Source organism: Canis lupus, chromosome 30 (genome assembly GCF_048164855.1).
Source record: "Canis lupus baileyi chromosome 30, mCanLup2.hap1, whole genome shotgun sequence".
Lineage (NCBI taxonomy): Eukaryota > Metazoa > Chordata > Mammalia > Carnivora > Canidae > Canis > Canis lupus.
In genome coordinates, this window is record NC_132867.1 from 15,697,898 (window position 1) to 15,723,466 (window position 25,569).

Genomic DNA, 25,569 nt, shown 5'->3' on the forward strand with positions numbered 1-25,569 from the left:
GTCTTCCAGGTCTGAGAACAAGTATTGGTGCCCAGCCATATCAGGCTTTTCCTTCAGTAATCACATCTATCTACCAAAGAATACTGAATTTAATAAAAGCACATAAGATCACTGTATTTATGCTTTTGTGTTAGTGTAGTAGCCTCTGCTTGGTACTGCTTATTATCCCATTTTTATTAAGTTTGTCAATGGTTTGGCCAATTAATATTCCTGGAAATAGCCCCTATTACGGTTAAAACAAAACTAAAAAAAAAATAAAAATAAAACAGTAAAATTTGAGAATTACCATGTCACACTCCTTCATTCATTTGTATGATTATTGTTTGTCCTTTCTTGTACTGGCAACTTCTTGATATATGGGGATTCCAGTGGTCTGAAATTCTCCAGTTTCCCTAAGGAAAGTGAAAATGAATTATACACTCTGTAAATCAATGCCTAAGATGAAGAGCTTAGTGTGAAATTTATTAAAGTCTATTTATTTTTCCATTTGTGAGACTCAGTTTTGTCAAAGCCTAATGCAGCTATCTTGCTACAATCAACCCCTTTCCAAATGGAAGAATTCATTTTAAAGTGGGATGTGTCACTTAGCACAGTTATTTTGAAAGATAGTTCAGCAGAATATGACCTCCTGAAATTTGCCATTGGTAAGAAGAGAGGAAAGGAATTCAGTCAATGAAGGCCAAAAACAAATGGCCTGTTCTCCTCCCTAATTCATGTCTCTTTACCACTGTGATACATTTTCAACTTTTCCACAAAGTAATTATATCCTAATAAGCATTCTCACTTTAATAGCTCCTTTAGTTCTTAAAGTTACCATCTTCTTGCAAGTAAGGAAGAGTGTGAAAAAAGGTGGCCAATGAGAGGAAGGAAAGTCAAGTCATCTATAATGCTGTGTATGACAGCAACGGTTTTATTCACACGAGGACAACTGACTCTTAGAATAATGGTAAAGAAGAGGTTAGAGAACAGCTTATTGAAATTGAAAAAAATAAAAATAAAAAAATCTTAATCCTACGAGGAGACTAACCCATATGGCAGGTAAAAAGTCTGAGACAACAGATATGGTCAGATCAGACAGATACTATTTAAATATCATGAGGTTAGGATACAGATGTATATATGATAGTACTTAGGCTTAAGGGACTGTAAGGTTACCCTTTGGGAAACTTTTTCTTTTTTTAAAGATTTTATTTATTCATGCATGAGAGACAGAGAGAGAGACAGAGAGAGAGAGAGAGAGAGAGAGAGAGAGGCAGAGACACAAGCAGAGGGAGAAGCAGGCTCCATACAGGGAGACCGGAGACTGATCTCAATCCCAGGACTCCAGGATCATGCCCGGGGCTGAAGGCAGGCACTAAACCACTGAGCCACCCAGAGATCCCCACCCTTTGGGAAACTAAAAGAAAAGACTTGGAACTTAGTTAGTAACAGACATTATTTCCATAGTAAAATCAGTAAAATTAGTACAAGTACCATTGACAATGTTAGACATCCATATTTACATATATCATAATCAAACTGTTGAGAGACAGAGTCTTTTCTTTTTTTTTAAGATATACTTATTTATTTTACAGAAGGAGAAAGAGAGCATGAGTTGGAGGGGGATAGGGAAATGGAGAGAGAATCTCAAGTAGACTCCATGCTTAGCATAGAGCCCAATGAAGGGCTGAATCTCACCACCCTGAGATTAGAACTTGAGCCAAAAACCAAGAGTCAGATGCTTAACTGACTATACCACCCAGGCACCCTAAGACAGAGATTCTTGAAAGCGACAACAGAGAAATGACTCCTATAAAAGAGAGCTTCACTAAGATTCACAGCTGACTTCTTATCAGAAACCACTGAGGTCAGAAGGCAGTGAGATGACATATTCAAAGTGCAAAAGAAAAGGACTGTCAACCAAGAATTCTATGTCCAACAAAACTATATTTCAAAAATAAGATATTCTTAGATAAATAAATACTAAGACAATTCATCACTCCTGCTATAAGAAATACTAAAGGGAATCCTTCAGGCAGAAATGAAAGAATACTTAACAGTAACTTGAATCTACATGAAGAAATAAAGAAAAAGAAGCTCATAAAACCTCATAAAAAAGGCTCATTCATATAAAAGGAGGGCTGCAGATTGAAGCCCTCTGTGTATATTACCCTTTTCATTAGAAAGACCATAAAGAAAGAAAATTGGATTAAAATGGCTAAATGTTCTTAAAACAATTCCCACAAATGCCAATAATTATAGATTTTGGTTTCTTTGGTTCCCTTGGCTCTAATCTTTAAAAGCATTTTATGATGTACAGCACCACATCAGATACTTTCCTCATGACACACATTTAACATCCTCATGTTACAGACCATGGGCCAAAATTCTGGTTCAAATACAATCAGGTTTAAATGATACAATAGGAGCCAAAGGAAATGTGAGAGCTGTCAAATACTACATTGTCCTTGCTACTGAGCTAGACTTTGCCAGAAAGAGGCCAGCCTTTAAGACTTCCATTCTCCCATCTCTGAAAATTCTAAACTTGACCTCTGGGTTAGTCTTTACCGAATATGTATTTTACTGACAGGATAAAAGGGTTCTTGGTGGTGTTGATATAAAAATAAAGTAGAAAGAGCATTGATTAAGGTAACTATATAAAAATATAACTATATAAGTATATAAGTATATGCCTTATATAAATATATAAAAAGTATGTATTTTTTGTTTTGACTCTTTTATCTGATTTAAAGGCAACTGCATAAAGCAATAATATAAAACTGTGTCGATGGGCTTATAATGGATAAAAATGTAAGTTATATGACAATAATAGCACAAAGGAAGGTGTAAAAACACAGTTATATAGTTTTTATACAATTGAAATTAATATGGCATCTACTAGATTGATATAAAGTAATTGTTCACTGTAATCCCTAGGGCAACCATTCAAAAAAGACAATAAAAAGAAATGAAAAGAGAATTAAAATAGCATACCAGAAAATATCTATTTAACACAAAAAAGTCAGTAATGGAGGAACAGAAGAGCAAAAAAGCATAAGATATAGGAAACCAACACCAGAATGTGGATGTAAATGTTACCTTATGGGCAATTACATTAAATATAGATGGATTAAGCACTCCAATTAAAAGGCATTTTGGGAGATGGAATAAAAAAAAAGATCCAACTATCTGCTCTCTACAACAGATACACTTTAGGTCCAAAGGCACAAACAGATTGAAAATAAAAGAGTGGGTAAATGTAACCAAAATAAAGCTAGAATGGATATACTCACATCAAGCAAAATAGTCTTCATTTTGAGGCAATTCAAAGTCAAGGAGAAGCATGAGATAATGATTTCTAAACCATCAATTACCTTACTCCAGAGTAGTGGTTTAGAAGATAAGGAACATCTATCACCAATTCTCACCTCTTATTTTTTTTTTCACCTCTTAATTATTGCTCTCTACTGTGGCCCTTGGAAGCAGAAATTGCATAAAAAACTAAAGTGATTACAAACTGTCTAAAATTAGTTTTGATTTTATTTTTAAAATAAAATCCTATTAAGAAATATTTCCCTACTTTAAGATCTTGAATATATTCTTCTATACTTCTTCCAAATAACTTATTATTTTATCTTTAATATGCAGATCTGTACTTCATCTACAGTTGACTTTTGTGTATAATTGAAAGATATGAGTTAGGAGATATATATATCTGTTTTTCCCCCCTATGGATGGATATACAATTCATTCAGCACCATTCATTAAACTGACCATCTTTTCTCCATTACCTACTAAGGCTACCTTTGTTGTGATTTTGAGGCTTTTTCTCTTTTTCCCCCTTTTTTGGCTGGCTAATGAGAGTTTTGAAGACATTATCAAGTTAGTATTAATGCACAGAAAACCGTAAGCCCAGTTCCTAAAAATAAAAAACATTGATGCTGTTATTTCTCCTATTCCTCAGTGTTTCATAGTCTAGCCATGGTTAATATATATTCTCTTATGATTCTTTTACTTTCTTTGAAAAATAACATTTTTCCTAATAAGGTAAGTAATATTGTTCACTTATTTTAAAAAATTAAAGTTGTAACACACAGAATATAAAGTAGAGAATAAAAATCACCCTTAATCCCACCAACCAAAAGAAAATAACAAAGTTTTTATAAGTTTTATTCTTATTCTTTTTTCTAATAAGTTCATTATTTTTAAAAAGATTATTTATTTATTTATTCATAAGAGACACAGAAAGAGAGGCAGAGACATAGGCAGAGGGAGAAGCAGGCTCCCTGCATGGGGCCCTATGCAGGAGTCAATCCCAGGACCCTGGGATCATGACCTAACCGAAGGCAGATGCTCAATCCCTGAGCCACCTACGTGCCCCTCTAATAAGCTCATTCTCAATATTTAACTCAAAGTTACTAAGTACATAAAAGCACAGGAATTTATAATTAAAACAGAAGATGACTTCTTACTTATCAAAATATATACTTAAGAACACTTTAAAATATAGAAGGGAAATAAAATGGTGCAGACTTATCTTTCTCTGTTCTCCTACCAAGTACAGCGAAAAACTGAAAATAACTCAATAGTCAGCTCTGAAAGTTGAAAGGAGGAAGGTGAGCTGGCTAGAAATTTCGAAACTGAAAGGCAGCATAGGAGCCTGGCATCTTTTGCCTTCCCCTGTCCCCATTGGTACCAGCAGAAGAACTATACCCAACATCTTCTGGTTACTAACTAAATGGCAGAATATGGTCCAGATAACTAATTCCTTTCCCAGATTGAAACAATCCACCTAGATTATTGTTCTCTATCCCCATGGCAAGATTATCCCCAACTCCAAACTCAGAGACACAAGGCAGCCTTGATTGAGTGGGAACCCTGCCAACAATAGGAAGCTCATGGAACTATCTCCATGAGCAGGAGCCTCCCTTCCATTAAAAACCTAAAGACTCTAAGTACTTGGCCTTGTGGCTGGCACTAAAAAATTCATCAGAGACTAACCAGGACCAGGCAGACAAAGAGACAAAATACATTATAAAGGCTCACAAAAGTAAATTGTCAGTGCAACTGTAGCCCATAAAATGTAGGTCAGGACCTGCATGCTAAACCAGAACATAAGGCATAAGATATAGAGAACTATAGAAGACATAGAAAACAGGAAGAGGGTGACTGTTTGATAAAGCAGAAAACTTAAAGAGGATCCAGAGTATCCCAAAATAATAATCAAAATTTCCAGGATACATTTGAAAATCATTTGCATAACAAGAGATGGGAATATCACAACTTGAATGAGAAAAGACAACAGATGCCAATGCTAAGATAAATAGACTATATAGAAACTATTTGACCAGAATTTTACCATAAGCATCATAAAATTGCTTCAACAAGCAATTCTAAATATCCTTGAAAAAAATAAAATTTCATCAAAAATAAAAAAGACCAAATGAACATCATAGAGCTAAAAAATACAGTAACTGAAATTAAAAGATTCGGTGGAGAGGAATGAATATGGCAGATGAAAGAATCAGTAAACTTAAAGCTAGAATAACAAATTACTCAATCTGAATAACCAAAAGAAAACATACACAGACACATGCATACATACATACACTAATAAAAGATCCAATGCTCATTTCATCAGAGTGTCAGAAGAAGAAGAGAAAGAGAATGGGGCTAAAAACATATTGAAGAAATAATAGCTAAAAAGTTCCTAAACTTAGTAAAAGACACGCATCCACAGATTCAAAAAGTTGAGCAAACCTCAAACTGAATAAACTTAAAGAAATCCACATCAAGAAATAATAAAATTAAAAAATTTAAAACAAAGACAAAATTTTGAAAGCAGTCAGAGGGAAAGCAGCCAAAAAAAAAATATATATATATTACCTTTGTAGGAACAACATATGATATTATCCTCATCTAAAACTATGAAAACCAGGGGATCCCTGGGTGGCGCAGCGGTTTGGCGCCTGCCTTTAGCCCAGGGCGCAATCCTGGAGACCCGGGATCGAATCCCACGTCAGGCTCCCGGTGCATGGAGCCTGCTTCTCCCTCTGCCTGTGTCTCTGCCTCTCTCTCTCTCTGATTATCATAAATAAATAAAAATTTAAAAAATAAAATAAAATAAAACTATGAAAACCAGAAAACAGTGATATGACATTTTTCAAATACTTAAAGAACTGTCAACTCCAAATATATTCTTCAGGGGTAGAAGAAAAAATAAAATATTTTCAGATAAGAAAATTAAGAGAATTTGTCATCAGCAGACTTATCCTCAAAGAATAAAGAAAAGTACTCCAAACAGAAAGTGACAGCAAGGTAAGACTTGAAACTCCAGAAAGGAAAGACAAACAAGGCAATGAGTGAAAATAATTTAAGCAGACCATTCTTTTCTTCATGATTTTTAAAAAATCACATTTGATTATTGAGGCAAAAATTATGACCATCTATTCAAAATATGTAGAGAAAATAAGATAATTGTATTCTTGAAGTTGAAAGATAAAGAGACCTAAATGAAATAAGGTTTCTATACTTCACTGGAAGTAGTAAAATGCCAAGACTAGTATATTTGTGCTAAGTTATATAGGTATATTATAATATCTAGAACAACTACTAAGAAAACTATAGAAAAAATATACTCAAAACCACAAAAAATTAAAATAGTATCCTAAAAATGGCCAAGTAACTCATAGGAGGGTGAGAAAAGAGAGAGGTGTGAGAATAAACAGAAAAACTATAGTAGAATTAAGCCTGGTCATATCAATAATTGCCTTCAATATAAATGATCCAAATACAGCAATTAGATGTAGATAAAAAAACATGACCTAACTACATGCTGTCTACAAGAAATTAACTTCAAAAACAACACAGGTAAGTTAAAAGTAAAAGGATGGAAAAAGATAACACCATGTAGACATGGATTTAAAAGAAAAATTCAGAGACAATTCTTTATTTATGCACTTATGATGTTCAAATACTCTAATATGTGGTGGGGCTCAGTGTTTGTGATATTGATCGATGACTACTGATTTGCAGAGTTTCTTAGCTCTTCCTGAACCAAATTACTGAGGTAGTAAGTCAAGATCTTACTAATATGTTTTTTATAAAACAGTAATAACTAGAAAATCATCTAGATAAGCACACTGATCTGAAATTGCTGGCAGGAGGTTGCTGGTCAGAAAAGCAGCCAAAGGTAAAGGAAACACATATGCAAGATCAGTTAGATTAATGAGGGCCCAGCCTCATGTTTTGCATTTAAAAGAGTTTTGATGCATTACAAAAATAGCAGCAATAGAAGAGGAACTACTAAAAAGATGATTTTTATCCTCAGTTTTATAGTGTGGCTTGTGGCTCTGTTCTTTTCAACATCTGTCAGTCTCTATCAATACATGCCTGCATAAAAATTCAGGCAATTATCATTTGAAAGGTTATAAAATAGTCCACACAGTGGAATTCACCTTCTCAGTTGTAGTTTGACAGCAAGGTTGATAAGTTAGATCCAAATAAAATTAGCCTTCAATAAGACGCTTTCACATTACTATAATAAACTTCCTGGCACATATTGTATCTTTTAGAGGACCAGAGACCTCACCCAAATGGACCAGAAACCCTCTAGACTAGCCCTGACAGCAGGCAGTAAGTACATTGAAATGCTTGAAGCCCGGCCGGGGGCGGGGTGGGGGGGTGGGGAGGGGTGGGGATTTATCCCTTGTCTTCACTTTTTCCCTTAGACCATTGTAGAAAAGTGAAGTTGTTGTTGTTGTTGTTGTTTTTAAACATAGATAAAGATATACTAGACTTTCTATATTTCAATCAATTCTAGGAAGTCCTGTGGGTTTTAGAACCAAGAGAGCTTCCCGGAACCTATAGAGAAATCCAGTGACTGCCCCCAACTCACATGTAAACTCCCATATAAAAACAGCCAGATGGTTGTCCCAGAACTAGGCATCCCATAACTTGATTAGAGGAGCCACAAGAGAGATCAGCATAATATTAGAGTGAAAATAAGGTATGATTCTCCTCCTACAGCCTTCCTGCAATGTTTCATGACCAATCACCATTTTTGTTAGAAATGCTCATTTAGATGTTCAGTCTGATTCCAACTTTTTTTTCACTCAGCCACATTCTGTTCCCTAGCCAGATGTAGAAAGAGACATGCTCTGTGAACAGAGTGATAAGTAAATTGATTTCATATTTCTAACATCAGATTATACTGTGACCTTGCGGGGGGCGGTGGGGTGGGGTGGGGGTGGGTATACAGTATGATGGGCTTAGATCATCTTTCCAGCATTTAAAATTTTCTTCCTTCAATTCAGTACAATTCTAGTCAGTTCAATTTCATAAACAGTTATTAGTCATTTGATGTGAAAGGAACCCTATAGTGCCAATAAAACCAGAGGAAGATGAAGCAGCTGTCAGTCTCATAAAGAAGTATATTAAATACAACATCACAAAGTAAATCTCTCTCTCCTTCCTTCCTTTTTTCCTTTTCCCTTTCCTTCCTTCTTTTTCTTTTCTTTTTTCCCACAGCTTCATTGAAATTTAACTGGTATATAACATTATATAAGATAAGGCATATAACACGATGTTTTGATATATGTAGATTGTGTATTTGATACACATACACATTTATTCATGAAATGATTATTACAACAGGGTTAATTTATCATATCCATCATCTCACAAAATGACCATTTTTTGCTTATGGTGAGACACTCGTTCCTGATGAACTGTCTTCCCAAAGAGATATTAACAAATATAAATATTGATTTCCACCTATCATTTCTCTAGCATCTTTCACTCACCAAAGACAACAGTGCCCTCCTAACAATAGATGTCATAAAAGCAGTCACCTTTGCAGAGACCTGAAGAGCGAGGAGGACTTTTTCAAGGTCACCATTTACTTTTCTGATGCACACAATGCAAGCACCAGCACCTCTGCTCTTTGGTAGAGGCATCTCTCATACTGCAGTTTTCTTCCACCAGCTATAATGCACTACTGGTGATTTTCATCTACTTCTATATGAAAACATGATAGAATGCACCTCTTCCCTGGGTTATTTCCATAGCTACTGTATTTATTATATTAATGTTTATCACTTGGATGTCATTTAATGAATGTCGGCAGGGGGGAGGGAGGGGATAGAATGTTCACTGGAAGAAGCTGTGCCATTAATTCAAATGGATGGTAAAGACAAGCGTGCACACTCACATGGCCATATGGGGGCTGTTTTAGGGCACTGAAGCAGTTAATTTTGTTTTAAAGACACAAGCTTAGATAAAATAGATCTTTTTGACTTTGTTGAGAATTGAAATTATAAAGCATGCAAGGCTTCAGATCAAAATGCCATATTATTCTCTCCTCCCTACCTTATCTGAAGAGTGTAATGCCCTTACAATGGCCTACTTCTTGAACTCTTTCCAATTTCAGATATTTCCTATCTCTTTTAATACCTCATTGCTTTTGCATCAATTACAGCCTGACCTAAAGCTGCACTGAAAGTGGAAGTGATATATAGTGGAATCCATTTAAATGAATTTCTGATGAAAGAATAAAACTGTTAAAAGAATAAATTTACTGCACACAAATTTATACAAATCCCATATATGCTGTGAAATCCTCTTAAATGAAAAACTGATGAAAGATTAAAATGTTAAATGAATTAAAATCTACCATACTGGTGAAATATAATGATGATTTGACCTACTAAATGAATGGCTGAAATGAAGATATAAATTTGAAGTACTCCAATGTATGTCAATTTTAAATGTGTGGTGAGCCAGCATAACACAAAAATATGGTTCTTGCTATTAAAGGAACACATTCTTTTTCAAACTAGCCATTATTTAGAAACACCTGTGTTGGTTCTTTGCATGATGAAAAAGCCAACTGTGACACACAGATAATATTATGCATTAACTTCTCCCTCTTTCCTAATCCTTTATCATTTGATGTCTTTAGGTTATATTTCAGTTTGCATATGGTACCTAAAGGGTGGATAAGAATTGGGACACTTCCATGGCCATTTCTACCCTTCAACAGGGGTCCTTACTAAAACAGCAGTTATATCTTGTTCACTGAATATACATTAGCCAAAAGCTAATATTAGGATATAAATTTTCAGGGAGACACAGGGAGTTAGCCAAGCAATTCCTATTAAAAATTACTACTCTAATTCCCAATTTAACATTAAAAAAAATAAAAATTCTGTTGTAAAGTTTCTAAGTACTTAAAATAAGTTTGCAAACTAGTTTCTTGGCTAGAAGAATTATAGGTTCCAACTCAGTGTAGGGCACAGGTGATATGTGTTTTGTTGGTAATAAACTTAAAGCCTTGGTCACTCAAAAATCATACTCTAATTAGGCACAACTGGAAGCCTTTGATCGTTGCCAGGAAAAACAAAAATGCGATTGCACTATGGAAAACTTCACCCAGCAGTCCTCTGACCTCAGTTCAGATTATGGTATTATAGCCATTTGCAATTAGAAGCCATGGCCAGGAAGAGGTTATTATCCCCACAGGCACCTCTGGTGGTGCCCAAATTTCTGGGCATATGGCCAAATGTGTGTGACCATTAATTCAAATGCATCTACTGACCAAAATAAATATATAATTTGTCTTAAAAGACCAAGAAGGGTGAGGTTTCTATGCTAATTAGGTCTGGCCAACCCTGAACCTGCTTCTAGGGAGAAATAGAAAGTTGCTTTTAGAGAGCTTTTGAATTTTTCATCAATCCTAGATATTCTTGAATGAGGAATTGTCTCAACCTTCAGTGGAATTCCTAACAAGCAGGGAACCTTAAGGCATGGCTGCAAATGATCTAGGGTGATCTGCAGTAGTAGTTGGCATAGCCTAGAATTAAATATCTTGGGTGCTGCAATATCCCTTAAATTTTTGTGATCTAAAAGGCCAGTTATTTTGCCTTTAGTAGATAATCTTGATGTAACTTGTCGACTGCAGTAGTTGCCACACCAGCTTCTACATGCCTTATGAACAAGAACTGAGTCCTGGTTTTCTTTGAAATTCTAAGGGAACACACAACACTCAATAAATGCTGGATTAAAACTGAAACTAAGGAGCAATTATACTGAGGCAGAAGTCCTAAGTGAACAAGATTTGGGGCTTTAGCACCCCCTGGGGGATGTCACAGTTAGCTTTCCTTATATTCTTTTTCATTTGTTCCAGAATATTTATGGAGTGCCTTTTATGAGGAGCTAAGTACTAGGAATGGAATATCTATCCTCAGGAGGCTTACTATCTGTTAAAAATGCTGAAAAGTGCTGACTAATTGGTGTCCAATGATTATTTATAGAACGATTATTACCAGGGCCTGTCAGAGGCATACAGATACAGTAGGAAATAAGGTATGGTTCCATCTAAGGGAGCACTGATGGGGAAGAGGCAGTTACAATTGCATATGAAAAGTGCTCCAAAAGGGATAAGTAAAGAATGGAAAGAAGGAAGTATGTATGACCTAAACTAAAACCTGAAGGATGAATAGAAGTAGGTAAAAAAAAAAAAAAAAAAAGCTGTATAAATAGGAGAGCTACACCTACCAGATGACTTCATTTTGTGGATCTATATGTTCCCATATTTGAATTAACAGGTTCTTCATTAACATGCACATGTTTTCAAATAAATAATATTCAACTTTACCAATTGTTTGACAGGTTTTGAATAACTGATGAAAATCCACGGCTTATTTCCTTATTATTTCTTTTTGTACATATGTCTACCAAGTAGGCCAGGGATTGCCATGAAAAATTGAATATTTATTGGTATTGCTATCATCAGTAATGTCATCCTAGGGGCTTAAAGACTTCGAATACTCACTAGAGTCAGAGTGAAAAAAAATTCTGATATCATGAAGTTAAAGTATAGTAAAAGTATATTAAATCACTATGGATAAAAATATCTATTTATATTCTTTAAATTGTAACTAAAAATAATGAAAATAATGAAAACACTAGATGACACTAAACTTGACATGAAAGACAACAAGTAAAATGTAAAAGGTTATTTTTGAAAGTTGTAAAGACTTATTTTTCTCAAGTCTTCCTTTGGTTTCTAATTTAAGTTAGGAATTAGAAAACCATGCACATCTCAAATTTCACATTACCAATCAAACTGTCAAACTTCCATTTTTGCATGCACTTAATCTTATCTAGACTGAGCCTGGGTATAAAATGAGATACAAGGGCTTATGAATATCTGGTCACCTAATGGTGACTTACACCTCTGTGTAACACCTCTGTGTTTATATGAGCTCTCTGCTGATCCATTTTGGAACCATCCACTGAAAATTCGCTATAAAGTAGAGTTTCTAGGGGAATGAGTCTCTGATCACTTTCATCAGAATCACCTATAGAGTTTGGATTTATGAAATACATATCCCATGCCAGGTCTACTGGATCACAGAGGGAAGGCTTGGGAAAGTGAGTTTTAACAACAACAAAATTAACAAAATTAATTTTAATGCACATTTCAGTTTTTTAAATAGGGAAACACAATAGAAGATAAGTCTCCAAATCATGAAATCCTGAAGTAAAGCCCAAAAACTCAATTTTCCTGTTGACTAAGATTATGACAGAATAACAGAAGAATTCGAAAGAAAAAAAAATCCCTGGTAGCATTTAGAGAGATTGCAGGGGATCACAATCATGATAGGAAGGGAGTTTTTTTTCTTTTTTTCTTTTTTGAACTAAGATGCAGCAGTGCTCAGGAGGAACTGGGGCTCCTTAAAATATGGTCAGCAACCGTGAGAATTCATTAGGGAAAATCAGTGAGCAAAAGGGCTAATGTTTGGAGTTTTGACAGGGATCACACAAGCCCTGAGGCAGGTACAACATAGATCCTCAACAAATTTTTTGTGGGATGAGTGGATGGATGGAAAGTCTGGGTCTCCTTTATAGTGTGTCTGTGGATTGAGAACTACAATAGTAGAGATTCTAAGAAAATAGAACTCTATTTTGATCACAAAGATATTCTGCAAATCTAACTGTGATTTACTGTTAAAACCCTTGCAAGTGTAATGTGCTAGATTGTCTTATAGAGCATTTTTCTGGAGACCTATAGAAGATACATCAAGTAATATGAGTGCTTTGTGCCAGCACCAATCTGAAGCAAGATTTCCAAGCATAAATAGACATCTGTGATCAATTTTTGCTTTATATGACAGTAACTATTGACAGAATTGATCAGATAGGCATCATTTCACCTATAGCTTCATCTAGAACTTTCCCTTGACAATGTGTTAAAGTTGAAAAGTTCTTGTCCTAAATATTTGGAGGAAAAGATGCTAATCCTTTTTTCCCCCAAAGATTTTATTTATTTATTTATTTATTTATTTATTTACTTACTTACTTACTTATTTATTTATTTTAGAGACAGAGAGTGAGAGAGAGACCATGAATGAGAGGAGGAACAGAAGGTGAAGGAGAGAGAATCTCAAGTGGACTCCACACTGAGCATGGAGCCGATCTCACAACCCTGAGATCATGACCTGAGCTGAAACCAAGAGTTAGACACTTAACCCACTGAGCCACTCAGGCACCCCAACAAGATGCTAATTTACCACTAATTCATTGTGCAAATTTGGACAGGCTATTGTATACCAATTAGTAAAACAAGAAAATTAGACTATTATACTAAAGGGCTAGGCCAGTTGTAATCAGTAACATGCTGGTAGTTAACAACTAGATCCCTGAGGGAGGGAAAAAAGCCCTTATTATTAGCACTTTCTAATTTACAGGAAGTAAAGACGCCCTTTGTAGCAAATTTCAAGCTATCAATATGATATCACTGAATGCAGAGTTGGGAAGAGATGCATACAATTCTTGCAAGCTGATAGAAGATAAAATTATATGTAACACAGTAATATTTTGTGTAATTACTCGTCAATCTGGAAATTTGGTTTCTCTTTTTTGCTCTTCTTCATTAATCTTTAGATTCCCAGAAGTGAAATTTCTGAGTCAAAGGATGTATGTCAACATTTCTAAGGCTCTTGATAAATATTGTCAAATTATGTCCCCAAAAAATCTGTACCAATTTATATACTCACAAACTGAGGAATGAGTATTTCATCATATTATTTGCAACATGGAGTGTTATTATTTTTAAAAGTTTTCTTAATTTGGTAACCTTTTTTTCTGAATTTATAGTTCTTAACTGGATAAGTTTTTAAGTATTCTAGTTAACAATTTGTATTTCTTTCTTTGAAAAATGTTCATAAACTTTGTCATTTGTCCATTGTAATTCCTAATGGATTTTTCTAATTAATTTTTATCAGTATTTTATAAGTTAAGTCTATAACTCTTTGTTAATATGTAGCAAATATATGATTATAAAGTTGTTTAATGTTCAAAAGTACTACATCTTTTATGATTAAATCTGTGGATCTTTTTCCCATTCCTTTACCAACTTTTCTTGTTTTCATTTTATGTTTAATTATTTAAACCATCTGAACTTACTTTGACCTGTAATAAGAGCAAAGGATTTACAATGTATTCCACCCCCCAAATTTAGTTAATTTCTCCCTATTTCTTTCAAAATCTCTCTCCTCTCAACCTGAGGTACAATGTCATCTTCATCAAATATTAAATTTTATATATGTAAAATTCTGGTTTTGCATTTTTATTTTTTTATTTGTTTTTTTAAAGATTTTATTTATTTATAAGAGACACACAGAGAGAGAGGCAGAGACGCAGGCAGAGGGAGAAGCAGGCCCCACGCCGGGAGCCAGACGCAGTACTCGATCCCGGGACTCCATGATCACGCCCCGGGCCAAAGGCAGGTGCTAAACCGCTGAGCCACCCAGGGATCCCCCATTTAGCGTTCTTATTGATCTATCCACCTACTCTCATGGGAGTACCTTTCAATTACAACATATGCCCCATTATAATTAATTTCAATATGTAGTACATAATTCTATGCTGCTTTCTTACATCTTTTAAAGTTATTTCTTCCAGATAACTTTGTAATGGTTTAGCCTGTTAAGAAAAGCCTAATGAGGGAATCCTGGGTAGCTCGGTGGTTGTGCATCTGCCTTCAGCTCAGGGCCCCACATCAGGCTCCCTGTGAGGAGACTGTTTCTCCCTCTGCCTGTGTCTCTGCCTCTCTCTGTGTCTCTCATGAATAAACAAAATTAAAATCTTAAAAAATAAATAAATTTATTTTTAAAAAAGCAAATGAACTTTTTATATCTATTATATTAAACGTATATAGTGTTTGTATCTTTGCAATGTAAAACAATTTAAGTCTTATTTTTATATTTCCTGGTAAATCCTGTAATTTTCTTTATGTATTTTGTTGAAACTATTAGTAGATATGTAATGCTTTTCATGCCACTGTAAACAGAATCTATTTTCATGTAGATATGTTTCAATCTACATATTTCATATATATTTCATTGCTGATAAGTAAAACAGTCATTGATTTTATACACTTTTCACTTAAACTTATTCACAATATATTTTTTAAAAATTAATCTTGAAGAGTTATATTTATACCATTATGTAAATGATGATATGTTCTCAGTTTTGCATCTTACTGCATTGAATAGGAATTTCAAAACAATAATAATTGTGAACATTCTTGTTTGCTTGCTTGCTCTTTTTTTTTTCTCTTTCTTTTCTTCTTTTTACTTGGAGAAAGTTGTCTATTATGTGCAATACGGAAATTCATCTATGTTTGCACCCTCAAGTATTTTATTGGCTCTCTAAGATGCATTTTCTTTGAGCTTAGAAGCATACTTCTATTTCTAATATTTTAAAGGTATTTTTGTTGTATTTTTAAGTACTTACTTTTAATTCATTAATTAAATTAAGTATTAAATTTTAACAGATAGATTTTTGGCATCTATTGATATGTTTTGGATACCAGTAAATAAAGAAAAAGGATTAAGTATTTATCTGTCTCTCCTACATGAACTATACCACTAAATAATCAAATAAAAGATCAGAGGACATTTCTCTGTATAGAAATAGTCTAGCTAATAAATAATAAATAAATAATAAATTAGAATTTCATAATTCTTCAAGCTCTAATGGAACAAGACACTGACCAACAAGTACTAATTTACATGATATGCAGAAGACCAAGGAATGTATTAAACTGTACCAAGGGGTAGCAATCAGCCTAATACATGCTCTGGAAAACTCTATAGGCAAACAACCTGATTATTTTAAACAAATAAATTGTAAGAACAAAAGAGGGGTGACTGGGTGGCTCAGGTGTTGTGCATCTGAATCTTGGTTTTGGCTTAGGTTTTGATCTCAGGATCCTAAGATGGAGCCCCATGTCAGGCTCCCTGCCCAGTGTGAAGTCTGTTTGAGAATCTTTCCCTCTCTCTCTCCCTTCCCCTCCATTCCTCTCTCTGCTTACTTGCTGTCTGTCCCTCAAATAAATAAATAAAATCTTTAAAAAAAATTAGAATAAGATATGGAAGGAGGAAGGAGGCTATGAGCCAAGGAGCCCAGGCAGCCCATAGAGAAAACAAGGAAACAGATTATCCCCTTCAGCAAAAATGCAAGCCTATTAACATTGTCATCTGAGCCCATTGAGACCCATTTCTGACTTCTGTCCTCAGAACTACAGGATAATAAATTTGTTTGCTTTAAACCACTAAATTTGTATTTCTTTTTTTATAGCAGCAAAAGACATTAATATAGTCTCTAATCACTCTCCGCTTTAAGATCATAATTATCTAAGAGAAGGATTATCTTTGATCCCAAAAAATAATTTGGTCCCATTATTTTTGGCCTGATTATTTACACAGATGCAGCAAGAGTCTTAATAAACCTCTTTGAGCTTGTTTTACCAACCTAGTGCCGTATAATATCAAGCAACCACTGAGAGTTTCCATAAGAAATCTGTGATTTGACATTTATAAACATCTCATTTGTTCTTCTAAGACTAAAGGACCGAATCCAAGAAAGTATCTACTCCAAATTCATGTGTAATACCTTATAAATTTAAGTGAATTCCTCTATTCTAAGTATCCTGAAACTTTTCAGGCCCACACCCTGCGAGGAAGTGACTATCTTACCACCTATAGGGCTGGAACCCTGTTAAGTCAATATTCCTAAGAAGACTTCATCGTCATTGGCTCTTATACATATAGAATTAACTCTAGTTCTTTAAAGGTGACTTGTAATATTTGATTAAATGTGTATTATTTTCAAAAATGACATTTCAAGCAGTGCCTGGGTGGCTCAGTTGTTTAAGCAGCTGCCTTAACTCAGGTCATGATCTCAGGCTCCTGTGATCTAGCCCCACATTGGGGGTGGGGGGGATGTCCCTATTCAGTGGGGAGTCTGCTTTCCCCTCTCCCTCTGCTCCTCCCCTCAACTTGTGCTCTCTCTCAATAAATAAATAAAACAATAAATAAATAAATAAATAAATAAATAAATAAAACATATTTTAAATGACATTTTAAGCAAGGCATTAGTTGTGTAATTGATTTGTCCAATTATAATTATGTAAAACAGGGGACAGATTTTTATTGAACCTGTACACATAACTATATCACTATCAAAAATAAAGACTAAGAGCTTTGGAATTCCAGGAAGTCAGTGAGAATATTATTTAAAATTTTTCATTTTAATTTACAAAAGCAGTATTTTACTAAATTATTGTGAGCCACAAATAGCTTTTAAAAAGATAGGACTTCCTCATCTATCCAGAAAATAGATAAATAAAACAACAATATTAGAAAAATTTACTACAATAATAATCCCATCATTTCATTTAGAGCTATTTAATTAATTTTTGATCTGCTTGATCTTACATCACTAGTTTCTTTTCTTTTTTTTTTTTTTAAAGATTTTTTATTTATTTATTCATGATAGTCACAGAGAGAGAGAGAGAGAGGCAGAGACACAGGCAGAGAGAGAAGCGGGCTCCATGCAGGGAGCCCGATGTGGGATTCGATCCCGGGTCTCCAGGATCGCGCCCTGGGCCAAAGGCAGGCGCCAAACCGCTGCGCCACCCAGGGATCCCACATCACTAGTTTCATTAAGCCAACTACTTTCAACAAAAAGCAGTCATGAAAATCCAGCCAGCCCCATCCACTGGTATAGTCTGAGAACAAACTTTTTCTGTAAAATCTCAGATAGTAAATGTTTTAAGGTTTTTCAAGCCAGGTGTTCTCTATTATAAGTATTCAATTCCATCATGGTAGCAAAAAATCAGCGAGAGACAAAACATAAATAACTGTGTATGACTGAATTTCAATAAAATTTTATTTATAGAAACAGAAAATGGATACTTTTGGCCAGCAGGCCATAGTTTACTGAACGTTGCTCTAAGCGATATAAGATCAGCTCTGATAGCAATAGTTTGAAGTACAGTCTTTTTCCTTGAGGCTCTGAAACTCTCCTTTATTGAAGACACAAAACTCTTCCCTATCATTTACAGCTGAGCCTCCATGCAAGATCTGTAGATGACAGAGAATTAATGACTTGGGTTAATTTATTACTCACAATTTTCAAGTGTGAAAATGTGATGAGGTTTCTAATATGAATAATGCAACTGACAGCACTATGACTATTTCTGTGACATGAAAAACAAACATGATAAAGCCATTTCAAAAAATAAGTCCTTAAAAATAACAACTGAGTTTTCAAATATGTCATTAAATGTTATACCTAGTTTATACAAATATAACAGTGATATAGCATACAACATATCCAAGAGATAATATACGTATAATATACAGAGAATATAGCAAGAATGTCAAGTAAGGAGATTCAGTAAGTCTGGAGTAGGGCCTAAATATGTGTAAAATGTCTTTGCTAAGTGTGATGTTCATCTTCAATTGAGGATCACTGGCCTAGATGATGCTAGCTTTTATTGAGTGTGGGATTTGATTTTGCTCTACTTATAAGCTACTGAGATATCCTGCTACTGTCTTGTGGATGCTGGCAGAAGACACAAGATTCCTTGGTCAAAAGCAAAGGACTTTACTACTCATATCACAGCAAGCACATAAACTCAAAATTGCCTTAGTTTCCCTAGTCCACAGATCCCACTGGGGTGACAGAGAGAGCCCAGATGGATTCTGTGCACATAGAGAGCTTACGTTACAGTCTGAGGAACACTGAGTTTCGGAAAATCCATTGCGTCTATAGAAAGCAGTAAGCAAGTCCTAATTTTTGTCTCAGAAAGAAACATTACTTCATCCCTCAAAGTTAATCATGAGAACATGGCCCTGAGAATTGGTGGAAGTGAAAGAGCACTCAGGGCCATGAAATCTTTGCATTCCCAGAAAGGCACACACGGCATGAGAAACCCTTGGACAACAGTCTTTTTCAACATATTCAAATGAAAAGAAGTAAGGCTGTGGTAAAGTAAACATTTTAAGTAAAAACTGCAATGTGACAAATAATGCTGTAATAGTGTTGTTGCTTCACATTATACATAAAGCAGCCTAGGACTCTGATAATTATAGAAAATCTGATAGACTAGAATAAACGTTGCCTTGTTTTATGTGTTCTAGATACCTTTTTAAATGAAAAAAAATGTTTTTTGAGTTTAAAAAAATCTGATAGACTATTTCATAAGAAATTTGATCAGTGCTTCATATATTTTGGAAACCAAAACACTGACAAATTCCTAGAGACTTCAAAGAAAGCATTATAATTTCTGAAATATTTATATTAACATTTTACCTTTGTAAACTTAACCTCGGGAAGACTGAATGTCTCTTCTAATTTGACAGCTTTTCCCACACAACTCTTATAACAGGGTAGCAAAAAGAACTAATTAGTTCTAGCATCTTTTATCAGCAAAAGAACAAATCTCTGGGAAATCCCAAAGATAGTTTGGGAGTAAAAGATATGCTGAAATTTTTATTGTATTTTTTTCTACATTTAAGATCTGAATTTGTGAGGCAAAAATCAAAATAGTTAAGAGGAAATCTGGGGCACTCACTTAGTTACCTATTTAAGTACTGTGACAACAAAACATTTAAAAATAAACATGGAAAGTCAGATGCATGTAGAAACCTTAGCTCTTTCACAAGTGAGGAGCCTTTGTTCCTCCTCTTTTTCATTTTACATAATAGAGAAATAAGTCAATGAAAAGAACAGAAAACTATTTTAATAAAATACAGAATCTCTGCTGATTTATATGGACTACACAGAGGTAAAGAATACCTTTCATATCGTAGGTGAAGACAATCACTAAGCCAAGGAAGCAAACTCACTGAGTAAGATTTGCTAAAACTGTAACATAGTTCATAGCTATTCAGATGCAAGTATTATATATCCTAAGCCAAGACCAAAAAAAAACCACTTTACAAATTTCAGTCTTCTTTATGTTTTTTCATATTGTGAAGTAAACTAATGTTTTACCTTGGACAGATCTCAGAAAGTTTGTGAGGTAATAACTTATTTCATAGTAGATAGTATTTATGTTTTTATATTATGCATTCATCTTTGTGATCTTAAAATAGATAAATAAATATTTTTAAAATTTCTGTTTTGGGATGTCTGTGTTGCTCAGTGGTTAAGCATCTGCCTTCGGCTCAGGGTGTGATCCTGGAGTCGTGGAATTGAGTCCCACACCAGGCTCCCTGCATGAAGCCTGCTTCTCCCTCTGCCTGTGTCTCTGCCTCTCTCTGTGTCTCTCATGAATAAATAAATAAAATCTTTAAAAATATATTTTTAAAATTTCTGTTTTAATTGCTAACATGGTAAATATTGATATTTATAACTCACATAAGCTAAAGCTCCTGGGATCTTCAGTGAGTCTCAGTGAAATGGGTTCAGGAAACAGAAAAAAGAAAAAAAAGCCTGAAAACTGTTACTTTAAAACAAAAACACTCTTTCTATAAAGTATGCATAGTTACATTTCTCTGTTATCATTGCTCCCAGTGTAGTTTCAATCACTCATATTAATTAAACTGTTTAACAAATAATCACAGAGAAAATTGGGATGGAGGTTGGCTCATTAATAACTCTGTCATATGTAAGCATTTTAGCAGATGAGTAAAGCACATGGACATACAACTTTCTAACATCACACAATTATCTTAGATACTTTCTTAAAATGGCAAAAATGAACACAACCATTAACAGGCACCAAAAATACAGCTTCTCCATAACATATACAAATGAGAATAAAGTATATAACTTAAAATATGCTTAGTAACCAATAACTATGTTACTTAGACATTTTCTAGGCCTTCAATGATTATGCTCTCAATTTGGTATCAATCCAAAATTTAAGTTAGCTACAGATATTAAAAAATGTCTTCAAGTGTCATATTATAAAACATAATTACTGTCAAAATAAATTGTCAGAAAAATTAAGTGAATGCAAATTTACTTTTTTCATAATCTTAAACCTTATGTAATAGTAATATGGATTTTGTGATCAGTAAAAGGAAAAGCATAGAAAATACAAACCTAAATAGAATAAAATACATGCTTATGTTTTACTTTACTTAACACTGATAAATCAAAGAAGGCATACCTCTATTTATTAAGCCAAAATTATTGATCTAGTCTCATTTAGAAAAGATTCACCTTTATTATGTAAACTTGAATTCTTAAAGTATTTTAAGTTAGTTTCTATAGAATTTTTAAAGTCATATATGCGTAAAGTACTAGAAGTTTAAAATGTATTATTTTCCTAAGAATTTTAGCAATGCTCAATTTTTAGTATGCTAATAATTTAATCAGAATAAAGCTCCTTTAAGAGACTTTTTTAAAATTTAAATTTATTTATTTATTTTTAAAGATTTTATTTATTTATTCATGAGAGACACAGAGAGAGGCAGAGACACAGGCAGAGGGAGAAGCAGGCTCCATGCAGGGAGCCCGATGTGGGACTCGATCCCACGACTCCAGGATCACACCCTGAGCCGAAGGCAGATGCTTAACTGCTGAGCCACCCAGGCATCACAAGAAATTATAAGATTTCTGAGAAACAGAAATCAAATCTCAAGTGAGTGATAAAGTCTCCTTTCTGTAAGTGAAATCCATTGTCTGTTCCTCTGAAAATGCATCATTTCCATTCAGTTGTAAGAAGATCCAATTAAAGTTATATTACCTAAAGATATCTAAAAACTAGTAGCTCATATAAATAGTCTAAAACAAAAATATTAATTTGAATGAAACTTGTTTATTTACTATATTATGGTGGAAATGCTAGCTGCTTGAACAAACATCCATATGTCAGTGTTAACAATATAAAATCTTATTTCTCGGGCATAGAAAATTCTGATGCTTTGGGCAGCTTTCATGGCTATCTCTTCAAGTGTTGACTCACAGATCTGAGTTCCCTCCATTATGTGTTTTTTACCATTTGGGAGTTTTTCACTTTCAGACACACAGAGCAAGCAAATGAAGGTTCTCATAGGAGGTTTTAGGCACTAAGTCTAAAGTTGACTTTCAACACTTACATTCACATTATTTTTATTTAAACTAGGCACATGGCCCTAACTCAACTGCAAAGAATGCTAAACAATGTGTTCATCAAGTGTGTATAGAAAAAGAAACAGATTTCTGAGTAGCTAGCCAGTCACTTCCATAATCATGATCACTGATTTAATTAACTTTCAGTCAAAAACAGTTCCTTGTAAACCATGAAAATTGATTTCTTTTTTGAATCCTTTTAATTTCTTATCGCTAATAATTTCTAGTCAATGGAAAATTGCCCAAGTCCTTGACTCCTTGTCACTCTGAAGACCCAATTTGGAAGACTATTAACAGAACAAAAGCTATAACACATTCAGAAGAGGACAATCACATGGAAATAAATGAGCAATGGAGCCAACAGGGGTATCAATGTGTTTTTCAATGCTTCATGCATCATCAGCTGTTTATTTCAATACTTTGTATGTCATCAGCACTTTGTCTGACAGCTCCATTTGTTCACTTTTCATACTCCTTTTGAGTAAACAGCACATATAATAGTTCCATTTTAGAACAGCACATTAATCTTCCCTTGTTAAGGGATGACTTGTCCTCACACTTATCATCACACCTCTCTTGTGATATGACATCATCTCCTCATTTACTGAGATAAATGCCAAACAACAAAAATCACACAAGCATTTGAATTTCTACATTTGTCTATTTGATTTGCAGCACAACTTAAAAATATACGCAAGGGAGGAAACTAGTCATTGATGAAGCTTTTTTTATTGGCATTTTTGTATTTTCCATACAGTCTGTACTCAATATTGAGACTCTAACAGATCTAAGCCAATTGGGTAGATTGCCCAGTAGGTTAAATCAAGCAATGCCAGAAAAGCAAAACACACATACCCATATACAGCAACAGTCTTCTTTGCCCTTCAATATCCATGGGGAGCCTGTCTTCTGGAGCACTGAGTAATCACACCACAAGTCAATTGCTGTATTTAAAGCAGTTCTGGAAGTTCTCCTTATAGAAAACAAGCCATGAAAGTTGATTCATTTGTAAATAACTCAAATAAAAATATGAGTTAAATCCTACCTAGGAGGTAATGTAGACAGATTAAAAAAATAGCGTTTGTGTGCTGAGAAAGCGCATTCAGTAATCATGTTTCACCCCAAGTTAGGTACTGTCATTAAATTCCTAATCAAATTATTTTTTAATTTACTATAATGCTCTGAAAAAGTTACCTCAACACTAGCTCTCATCCTTTCTGTTTGTGATCTCAGCTTGGAATTTGACTATTGGAAAATACAGGGGATAGTTGCTGAGTTTGGGATTATAACACCTCATTGTGAAAGATATATTGAAACTGAAAAACACAGTTAACTTAATGAAATGAACTGGTTTCCATATAAGAAGTTGATATAATAAAAACTTATACTTTGGAATAAAAATCATATAGGGTATTTACTGTTTACTTTTCATCCATAATAAATATGGGGTATAAAGACTTAGAAAAGTAGAAAAGTAGAAAAAAAAAAAACACAAAATAGCCACAAATAAAGGAATGAATAAATTGTGGTATGTTCAAACAATAAAATACTATAAAACAGAGAAAAGGAATAAAATACAGCTACACTTATCAATGTGGAGGATTTTCATGAACATAAATGTTAAAGGAAAAAAGGCAAGTTAACAAAGAACACATTGATGAGGTTAGTTATGAGGTTAGTTATATAAGCTCTTAAAACGTACAGGAGAGTATGATTACATGTTGCTTAAGGATATATGTAGTTAATGTGTTGCAGGTGCATGGGAAGGTAAACACGAGTGGCTCCCTGAGGAAGCAAAGAAGAAAGTGGGCCATAATCAGAGAGGAAAACACAGAGGATTTCAAATACACAGATAAAAATCTAGTGTGATAAGAAATATTTATATTTGATCTTTGTCCACAGTTCCTGATACAGATTTTCTAAAACCTTTGTAATTTCCTTAGTGATAGGGATATTAGGAGTATCTTTTGTAAATCATAAAAATCTTTCAAGCAAACCAGAGTTAATGCTAAGAAGGTGACTCTTGGTATGCCTTTTTAAAAAAAAAAAAAAAAGATTTTATTTATCTATTCAGGAGAGAGAGAGACAGAGAGAGAGAGAGGCAGAGACATAGGCAGAGGAAGAAGTAGGCTCCCTGTGGGGAACCCGATGTGGGACTTGATCCAGGATTCCAGGATCATAACCTGAGCCAAAGGCACCCAGGTGCTCCTCTTGGAGCCCTTACACAGCTTTAGGATAGGGACTGGTTGCCAGAGATTCCAACCATGTGATTAGAGAGTTGAAGCTTTCAGCCCCACCCTTGGACGTGGAGATTTGGTTCATCGCCTTTGAAGACTGATTTAGTCAACCAAACCTACATAACAGAACCTCTAAAAACCTGTAAACAATGGGGTTCAAGAACTTCCAGGTTGGTTGAACACATAAAAGTGCTAGGAGGGTGACATACATGGAGAGGGCATGGAGGTTTTGTGCCTTTTCTCCTATACTTTGCCATCTCTCCCATTTGGCTGTTACTGAGTTCTATCTTATAATAAACTAATAATAGTATTTTCCCCTGCATTTTGTGAGCTCTTCTAGCAAATTATCAAACTGTGAAAGGGTTGAATTTTTAACTAGATGCTCAGAAGTACAGATGGAAATCTGAGACTTGCCACTGGCATTTGAAATGGAATAGTCTTGGGGGACTTAACCTTTAACCTGTGAGGTAAGTGCCAAATCTGAGTAGTCAATGACAGAATTGGGTTGAATTGTAGAATATTCAGGTAACATACAGAAAATTGGAGAATTGATCGCCAAATAGAAGAAAAAATCCACACATTTGATGTCAGAGGTTTAGTGAGTAGAAACAGTATCACGTCTAGCTAAGAAGAAAAGGCATTCACACCTAAAAAAGTAGATGACAATACAAAATTACAAATGTATATATTCCAAATGAATCTTACTAATAATATTTCTGGGGTCTCTGGGAAATTTTTCATGAAGAAGATAAATTATCTTATTATCAAGAGGAAGATAAAGTAGTGAGAGGACTAAGAATGTGATCTATGTCCATTCAATCATAATGTTTATCCTCCTGCTCAAATGTCATCTCCATGAGGGTAAGATCATCTGTTGTATTCAGTACTGAATCCTTAGTCACTGGCACAAGTAATCTCTACATAGAATGACTTT

General features: G+C 34.4%; 1 long non-coding RNA gene across 5 annotated transcripts in view; it reads left to right on the plus strand.

The window, feature by feature from the left end:
* Positions 1–25,569, plus strand: part of LOC140621476 (uncharacterized) — a 160,800-nt gene that overhangs the window by 128,164 nt on the left and 7,067 nt on the right. Inside the window, exons 2-3 of one of the 5 annotated variants that reach the window (XR_012021189.1) lie at positions 7,554–7,614; positions 13,364–15,188. This is a non-coding gene — a long non-coding RNA (uncharacterized lncRNA). The other 4 variants (XR_012021187.1, XR_012021190.1, XR_012021188.1 and 1 more) reach the window with 4 other exon arrangements.